Below are 8,407 nucleotides of genomic sequence, written 5' to 3'. Positions count from 1 at the left end.
GACTACAGCTGAAGCTGTTGCAGGTATACAACACGCAGAAACTGACCTCGCAGTGATCACCGGAGGATCAGAGGATCGCTAAAGATTTTACAGTTCAATGTCATGGCAATCCATCTAATAGCTTTGATATATTTCAATTTGAACCAAACTGTCTAACTAGTGTCATGCAGGCACAGACTACATTCATAAAATCATGGCTGTAAAAAGCCTGGATCCTCTGAGATGCAGTACTAAGGATGTCACCAGCCTGGACAGACAAGACACGGTCCATTACATCAGCCTTACGTGAACAACATTTCCCGCTCGGAAAGTCATTTCATATCAGGGTTATGGCGACACAATGCAGTGCCACTTGCAGATTTCCACATTTCCACAGTGGGCCAAGTTTGGAGACTTGAAATAAGTTGAGGAGTGTGACAAGATGTACACAGTCTAGCTCTATAAAAGGTTTAATTATTGTTGAATGAAAATAATTCCAGCAAAACATTTACAAAAATTTAACTTACCCCCTTTAGGGTGCAGATGTGACTGTTCGCAGGTACTTTCTAATGTGAGAATGTGAAGACAGAGCAGACACACCAATTTACTTTGATGATATAAAATCAATTGACGAAAGCGAGAATTTGATTTTTTTTTTCCTCCCATTTTCAGCTCTTTGAGCAGTGTGGTTTCCCACACACCAACTAACACCTTTTCAATAATTCAGAGACATGTGGGCCACTGAAACTGAGCTAAAATATTAATGAAATAACACAAGTTTCTGAATTCATGCAATTAACTTGAGTCCTATCATCTCTCCGGAGTGGTTCACGCTGTGGGAGGTTGAATCTAACCACTCAGAATGTTTGAGATGTTCAAAAAAAGTGCCTGATTATAGCCTTGGACTGTGGTCCACTGCACTTAAAGACAAGCTTTTAGTTTACTTTAGGTAATTATTAGTTTAAAACGCAGTTTCCTCATAGGTGCTGCTGAAAAACACTGATTAATCATTAAAAGTTCTACAAAAGCATCTCCCACCTCATGAAACCAGCTGAAATTATCCCCACGCCAGGGTGCTGTCCACTCCAGAGACAGCAAAAATAAAGGCTTGTCCTCATTTTCTCTGACTCAGGTTTTAATCTCAGCTTCTGTAAATATTTGTTTTACTGTGCTTTACTGACCAACACCTGACCCTAACGTCACCATTAAATTCATCATGGACACGACTTAAACACAACTTCAGTCAAAGTTTCACTTGTCTGAAATCAACTCAGACTGTTTGTCCAAAGTTCCTCTCAGAAGCCAGTTTCTGTAACTTTTGCCGCTGCTGACACAAGGGGACATTGGATCTCGATTTCCGAGGATTTTCTTAGGTCACTTGCTTTAAATACATCTTCATGTTCATCTGTGACATGGCAAAATGCCAGCAAACTTGACAAACTGTAGCATCAAAATCATTTTTTCAATACCAAGAGGAAAACCGGTATTTTTTCTTTCTAAAGTAACAAGTCGCACAAGCTAGGGGCAGTACAAGTTAGGGCCAGTACCCATCACGCGTAACCATTGCAGTCTCATTGCCATGAGCAACACAACGGATAGTGCACAGGGCAAACATCCATTCTGGTGAACTATGATTGTCAGTGGACGGTGCAATTGATTTGCAACAGGGTTTGGACACTTTGAAGCCAGTTCGCACAAGTTGGCTGACAATCAACGTCGAAACAGTTTGTCTCTCTTGTTTTGCCTGCATGCTGCACAGCTGGCTGTGAATGATGCAGGAGTTTGTTGCCTGACCGTCAACAAATGCTCCAATAAAGTTCTGGCCCTCGCCGGGTCTCGCTGTGCACCTTGAGGTACTGAGGGTGTTCTGCTCTGACAGACTGACAAGCTGAATGTACATGTGCTCCTACTGTGAATTCTGACTTCTACTGTCAAGTTAAGGGATGGAAAGCAAAGATGGTTTGATGAGCAAGAGGGCACGTTTTCATCCTCCACAAACAATCTCGGATCAGCTGTGCAGGGTTGCTGGTGGTAGGTTTTCGGAAATACTTCAACGTGACACAACAACAGGCGTTTTCAACAAACACTGAAAATATAAAACAGACGGTGAGTTCTGAAGTTTTGTTGACAGGGCTCACCCTCTGACAAACATGTCAACACTGTTTCACCTTCAATTTTGTGACAGCAAATTGTCCAATCTGTGTAACCACGAATGCAGATACAAAGCTAAGAGCTTCTTCTGTTTACACGTGTCTCCACTCATTTGCTACAAAAAATAGCAGCACTCTGGATGTGGGAGGTTCGCTGTCAGATCCCTCTCTAAGAGTAAGCCGGCAAGTTTCACCCAAACCCTGCATCTTTTTCACTTGGCCACGCCTCATGGGCTCATGGACGAACTGATTCTTGCCATGACAAAGCCTGGTGAAGTGTCAGCCAGGATGATTTCTGATGGCAGGGGGAACAAATAGTGAGTGGCTATGAGGTGCTTTTTTATTCCTAGCAAACTGTGACAGACATTTAGGCAGTGTTGGAGAAGTTATGTTCTGTTCTGCTGCAGCACAAGGGCCTTTGTAAGCATTTTTCTTTTGACACAAACTGCCAGTCAAGTAGAGGTCACCTTTAGATCCCTCAAGAAGCCTGTGGACTCCCCACTGGGCTGCACAGCGTCCAACCTTCCTCATATTAGCTCCAAATGTCGACTTGTGGCAGAAAATACAGAAACCAGACCTTTTCTCACGGCACCCTACTGGACGTGATTAAAAGTTAGTGAATCCAGAAATCCTGGAAACCTACATTGATAGTGATTAACTCCTCTGAACATCACAGTTGTTTTTGGTAAGCTCCCTTTTGCTGAGTCTTACAAAAACCTTGCTTAGGGCAGTGCCAGTCATTTTACAAGTGCTGATCCTCCTCCCCCTAAGCGGATTGGGGGGATGTTTTGACGTTTTGCCAGCCTCGGTCAGTGATAAGGATGACCCGGTCATCTCACAGCAAGCTTCTACACAACCCTGTCTTTTTCTGTGGAGACGTGGCGGACATTGCTGCACCAAAAATGACAGCAGTCCTGTGACAGCGCAAGAAAAAGTGTTTTGATTTTCTTTTGGTTAAGTTGTTGAATATTGAAGCAGTTTAAAAAAAAATGGCTGCTTTTCTGTGCAGCAACGATAAAAGCTCCTGATAATAGATGAAAGAAGAAGTTAAGCCAAAGAGCAGCTTTCTGCGACACTCCAATGCCAACAATATTTGAGCTAAGCCAAGGTGTGCTGCTGCATAACTCAAGCTCACTGACAGTTTTTCTCTTTCCTTCCCTTCCACTTTCATCTGCATTCACCAACTTGGAAAGTTCTGCAACCTATATAGTGCTGGGAGGTGTCACAAATGTAAGAAATTGCCAGCCCAGAGCTGAGCATTTCTCAGCAACAAGATTTTGAAACCAATTGGGCAGGAAATTGGTCCTGTTTACACAGTCATTTCTTAGAATTAGAATTAGCATGAGGGCCAAAATGGGACATGGAGAAAAGATTAGACGTGTGGTCTGCAGTTGAAAAAAAAAAAACCCAAAAACTTGAGTGCATGTTTTTGATGGCTTTTAAATTTGATTTAATTCAAAAGCGGGCAGAGAAAACAGAGCCTTTCAATGCTCAGCAGTACGTTTTGTGAGAAAGTGACACTAATAACAGCCCAGCGTTGAGACGTCTGTCAACTCTGCATTCTCCGCAATGAAATAAATTCTTTACAAAGAAACATGTCTCCTGCTTTCTCAGCGCAGCCTCCACCATCTAATTTGTTAAATTTTCACCACTGGAAGGGTGCCAATTTGTAGAGGCAGGAGAGGAATTTTCAATTTAGCAGAAATCACCTCAAGTCGGCAACATCAAACCCAGCCGTCTGAAGTCGCTCGACACACAATAGAGGCTTGCAATGCAGATCATGGAGGCACTAAACAAACATCTTTTGCAAAGTGGTGTATGGTGATGCTATTGTTACAACAGAAAAGTAAAATATTAATCATTATTTGATGATTTAAATTGGATAATTCAAGTTCAAAATGTAGCTTGGCTAAATTTTCAACCACATTTCGGTCTTTGTTACTATGTGATGACAAGTGAGCTATCTCCAAGATGTGGTCGTACCATATAGACATGACTATTGTTTTAAAACTGTTCGTTTTCTTGTTTTGTTTAACTGTTCTGACTTGACTTGTGACTGGAAACGTAGCAGAATTTACACATCAGAACTCAAAGCTGAGTGGCTACTTTTACTTCCTTGAATGTTTTATGAAAATAATTCAAGACTCAAATATCAAATAACCCAAGTGAGTGATGTTTTTGATACATTTAGCGATTCACATTTGAATTTCGGCTCAGGGTGCTGCTCACTGCATCCTGGGACTTCAGGGAGGAATAAAAATACAATTATTTATTCAAAAATGAAATAATTAATATGGCAAAATGAAAGGTACTGCAAATATGCACAGCTGTAGCAATGCACATGGCCTCGAAAATGTATTCATCATTAAAGATCAGCATAAATCCACGCAGAACATTTCCCGCCATAACTGGTGACTACAGTCAAGTTAACCTGATAAATGAGTTGAATTTCACAGAAAGCCTGTGTCCTTGGTGGGCGCAGCTTGTGTTAGTCTTTGGCTGTGCTGATTGATAGTGGCGGATGCTAATTCCATGGCAAATGATGCTATTATTCAGGGGCTCAAATTGAATTACTTCATCCATTGGATCTGCTTAACATTTTCCCCATGGAGAGTTAAGCAACCAGTGTAATCTCCCCTACTTACTTACAAGTCCCGTTTGTCATGCCGAGCCGCTCTGTCTCTCCATCCTGCTGGATGTTTTCATCGCAGCATCGGTCTTTGCATGAATCACGGACGTTCAGTCAAACATGTTCAAATGTGGAAGCTGCCCAGTGAAATCACAGCTTTTTTAAGCCAAGGGCACCTGCACCTTTCAGTCATCATGACCCTGCTTCTCTACACTTCTATAACAGAAATGAAAAACACCTATTATTTTTCATGTTTTAAGGTAACCTTCAACTTTGTACATAACCCTATTCTGTCACAGTATTGTGCATATTTTGCAAAGCATGTATTTGTATACATTTATTGTTTCATGCAGCTGTTTTAAGCAGCTGTCAGCATCGTGACGGCTCAGATAACAAGAGCAAGCATGTTGTATGGCAGTGAATCTGTGAGCGGTTTTTATTTACACAAAGAGCTGGGAAGGACACAAAGAAGTCGTTTGTCTAGCAGGCGTAAATATCAATAGTGACAAAAGTGATGTTTCAATGCTCAGAATATGTAAATGTGACTAATTTATGCAGTGGAACTACAGTACAACAATAGTTCATTCAGCTCTGGAGGTGTGGAGGTGTCAAAAGGAAGTGTGATAGTAGCTCTGTGGCTGTACATTATAAGTTTTAATATGCACGATTTGAAGAGATTTTGAAGAGCTGAGAGGGGTCCAATTTAAGGAAATGAAAATGAAATCTTAACACTGGTCTGTTTCTTACAGATGTATAAACTACAAGACAAAAAGAAAGATTAGAGTTAAAAGACATAAAAACAACATAATGTTCCTGACATCATTAGCTTTAAGGTAAGTTTTTTAAACTATGAGGTGTTTCTTGTTGTTCATGATTGGTGTAAGTAAAAACTGGGTCAAAACGCTCTCAATGCGCCAACTTGAAGAACTCTTCAAGGGGGTGACACAGTAAAATCTGCATGACTCCAGAGGTCACTCTGAAGTGGCAGATTTGACTGCTAATTACACAGACCGAAATATATTTCAGACAAGAAAAAAGCAGAAATTCGGGAGCAGCTCTCCATCCCAGCCAATGATGAAATAACCAGGGAGCTCAACGGGACTTTAAGACCTGTTGCTCAGGACAGACGACTGCCAGGCTCTGCAAGTTTAGCTGTGTTGGTTCAGACAGGTCACAAAACATCTGATATGAGTGGATGAAAAGAATGTTGTTGTTGTTTCTTTGTTTTTTTGAAAAATGTCACACAGAGCGGGCATTAATCGTGTGAAGCAAGGGGAACATGGAAGCAAAATATTTGTGAGATGAAAAAGCTCTGTCCTGCAGGAATGATGCATTTTGAGAGGCAGGCTGTGAGCTCCTGATGGATGATACAGAAAACACCAGTTAAGAGCCATTACTGCCTGAAGCCAATTTTCCAAAAGAGCTTTGACACTGAGATCACTGTGTGAACTCCAATCCGATACGGAGACCCCGTGACAGAGAGGTACAACTTAAAACACCACGGCTGGTGAAGTCCCTCGATGGCACTCCACTTGTGCAAGTGAGTTGATTTCGCGAGGCAAAGTTGCTGAGTAGTGTTTGTATTAACGGGCTTTACTGCATTAGCCCCGGAATAGGTTAAAATGCATTCACAGACTGGAAAATGTGTTCATTCTCCGACTGAGAGGATGAGCCGCATTTATTCTGTGGTGGGCAGCTACACAAACATGCGGCAAGCAAACAGAAAAATTAACACAACCGATGCAGTGGAATGACAAGAAAAAGCAGACTGATCTTCTCCGAAGTCATGTCCATCAACAAAAATGATGATATCGCAGGCCTGAGGGTCATAATATTATTAATAACAATATTGACTAAACAAAGCGGTAAAGAAATACCAGGAACTCTGATGCTGAATTTTCACCCATTCTCATCAGGTCACCCTCAGGCCCAACCGTCATTTTCTTGTCAATATAAGCTAAGCATTCAGCTGCCATCTCCATCAGTGCTGTGCATGTGGAGTTTTGTGTGATCGGCAGGCTCCAAACCCAAGTTTAATACAATAAGAACAGGATAGCATCTTACTGTGCCAGAGAAACTTTTTATATCAATAAAGGAAGAATACTAATAAAATTCTCCCGTTTGTTTTTTGGAAGTGGTAGAACTTCCAGATCTGGTGAAATAAAAGTAAAACTAAAAAGTTAGATTTTTTTTTTTAAATAAAAACTCAGAAATAAATTGTTTGTTTTTCACTGTGCAACTGGCTATTATTCCAGTCGGCAAACTGCCACCATTTGGGAAGGCCATTTCCTTTGTTATGAACTTTTGTCTGCAAAATGAAAGCTGAAGTTTTTTGCAGTGTCGATTGCTTTTGTTAAGAAAACTCCATTAACTTCACTGAAAGAAGGCACATTATTCTCAGCTCTTCCTGTTATTTCACTCAAGGTTACAAGTTTTTTTGCACACCATTTTTTCCTCTTCTGAATTTTATTTTCAGAGTACTTATTTCTAACAAAATCAACTACAAAAAACTTTCCGTATGATCTCGTTTACAGTACATTAGGCTATGTGAGTTGTGTTTTTCTTACTACAGCAACTATATCATGATAACTTAACTCCACAAGGACATATTCTGTTTTAGCGCAATTCATTGCTTTTGTAAATGGGCATGAATCCGAAAGCAAGCCTCTATTAAAGTAACCAAGGACAATATTGTTTTTATCTGTCATTCATCAGCACTGATGAATGACAGGGATTTGGTAAGAACCAAAGAACAAGCGAGAAGGAGAGAAGATAGATCGCAACAAGCACTACTTCAAATGAATGTTAATAACGCACCGTGCCTGCCGGATGTGTAAATAGGCTAATAATGCCAGTGCTTTTTTACAGCTTCATGTGCTGCCCCCAAGTGGCCAAAAAAAAAGCAGTTTTCAGGTTTAAAAGTAATAGCTTATGAGCGAATTAATTCATTTTTCAAGTGACTGAACCCGCACAGACACAACCGCAAACAAAGCAAATAGTCTACTCTGCTGCTTGTCCACCAATCAACCTGCAGGGTGTGTTTTTCTTTTTAAAAGAGTAACTGAGAGTGATGAGCCAGGGCGGTCGAATGTGGCCACAGAAACCAGATGCGTCTTCCCTCCCCAAATGGGAAATCCCAGAACGAGAGGCTGCCTGTCAGTTCCATCAACGCCAGGATAATCCCAGAGAAGAGATCACATTTTTATTGGACTGTGTCTCGCTCCAGAGCCAAGACAACCAGTCTAATAAGTCAGAGATGCTGCTTTCTTTCCCTCTTCTCACTCTCTCTTTATTTGATGCCTTCTTTTACTTACAGCTCTTGCTTTTTAATCTTTTCTGACCTCAGGTAGACGGAAGAGTTTTTTTTATGAACAGAAGTCTCTTTGTCCAGGCAGACGAAAGACAGAAAATATTGACCAAGAGCATATCACTCCTTTAGTGTCCCATTGCTGCGGTTGTAAATTAAAAATCCTCATGAGCAGGAGTGCACTGAATGCTGACAGATTAGTGCATAATATTCTTACACTTTAGGTTTTTTTTTTTTCATTAAAATATCAACAAAAATCAATACCATCAATCTGTACTGTCAAATGCAGTCCAGCAAATATAACTGGCTTTATCCCACCCTCAACTTACTTTATTTTCATGC

This window comes from Scatophagus argus, chromosome 24 (genome assembly GCF_020382885.2).
Source record: "Scatophagus argus isolate fScaArg1 chromosome 24, fScaArg1.pri, whole genome shotgun sequence".
Classification (NCBI taxonomy): domain Eukaryota; kingdom Metazoa; phylum Chordata; class Actinopteri; family Scatophagidae; genus Scatophagus; species Scatophagus argus.
This window is presented reverse-complemented; position numbering follows the sequence as displayed.